The sequence below is a fragment of the Achroia grisella genome, unplaced genomic scaffold (genome assembly GCF_030625045.1).
Source record: "Achroia grisella isolate CSIRO2021 unplaced genomic scaffold, CSIRO_AGI_Agris_v1 utg515, whole genome shotgun sequence".
Classification (NCBI taxonomy): Eukaryota; Metazoa; Arthropoda; class Insecta; order Lepidoptera; family Pyralidae; genus Achroia; species Achroia grisella.
In genome coordinates this window covers 4465975-4467218 of record NW_026712908.1, presented here as the reverse complement: position 1 = coordinate 4467218, position 1244 = coordinate 4465975, and positions in this window count along the sequence as shown.

Genomic DNA, 1244 nt, shown 5'->3' with positions numbered 1-1244 from the left:
TTAAGTTTTTTCGAAAAAAATAAGTATTTCCGGAAAAATCTGGACGAGTTGTAATCCTACTTATATTGCATTATATCATGACTAAATCAATTATTGGATTGAGAAGTAATTAGTCTGTTCGAATGCAACAGGTTCAATTCCTACGTATAAAAGTGCCTACAATACGGGTTTTAGGACATAAAAAAATGTTGAAACTAGCATAAGAAGGAACGAGACGCCTAATATTCCTATCTCGTTCTACTGAATACGTTGTAGTAAACATGAGTACAATAATTTGAATCGAAGATGGCTCTCTGATTAATTTCGTTGTTTTCCATCTTCAGAGAGTTGATAAAAAAAATCAAATGTACTAAAATTTCTATCATCGATAACTTCCCCTCAGATCGATACCCCGTCCAATTCAAACGGGGACCGAAATTACGACAGCCTGAGCCGAACTGAATGAATTGAACTGAGCTGAACTGATGAAGACTAAAGTCGTGTCCATCAGGCCGCGTTCAGCGGCTCAATGAGTCCTTTCTAGTTTGGAGTGCTATCTGCCTTATCGTTCGGTAAGGCCAGCTGCGGCCAATAGCATTAGAATATTTCGAAAATTAAACAGCACCCACATATGATTGTCCACGATGACAAACCTCCTTGTTGTAGACAGTATGGTGTCTTCCTACACTTGCATCGTTTCTCCGTATCTCTCGGTGGATTTGTTCTTCATTGGCCTTGTAATCCTCGAGATAGAACCTCCATGCTAAAAGATCGGCCGATTCCTGTGCGTATTAGGCTTTCCCCCGCTTCAGTATCGTGTTTTCCTACTCTTGCATCGATTCTCCGTATTACTCGGTGGATTCTTTTTCATGTCGGTGCATTTCTTCTATGTCCTTGTAATCTTTGGGATCGAACCTCTTTGCTAAAAGATCGGCCGACTGCTGCGCGTTTAACGCTTTCCTCCACTTCATTATTGTGTTTACCTCCTCTTGCATCGATTCCTCGTATTTCTTGGTGGATTTCCTTTTCATTGGTCTTGTAATACTTGGGATAGCATTTCTTCTTCTATGTATTTCCTTGTAATCTTTGGGATAGATTATTGTGTTTTCCTCCTCTTTGCTAAATACTTGGGATAGATAGATCCTTGGATCGGCCGACTCCTGCGCGTTTAACGCTTTCCTCCACTTCATTATTGTGTTTACCTCCTCTTGCATCGATTCCTCGTATTTCTTGGTGGATTTCCTTTTCATTGGTCTTGTAATACT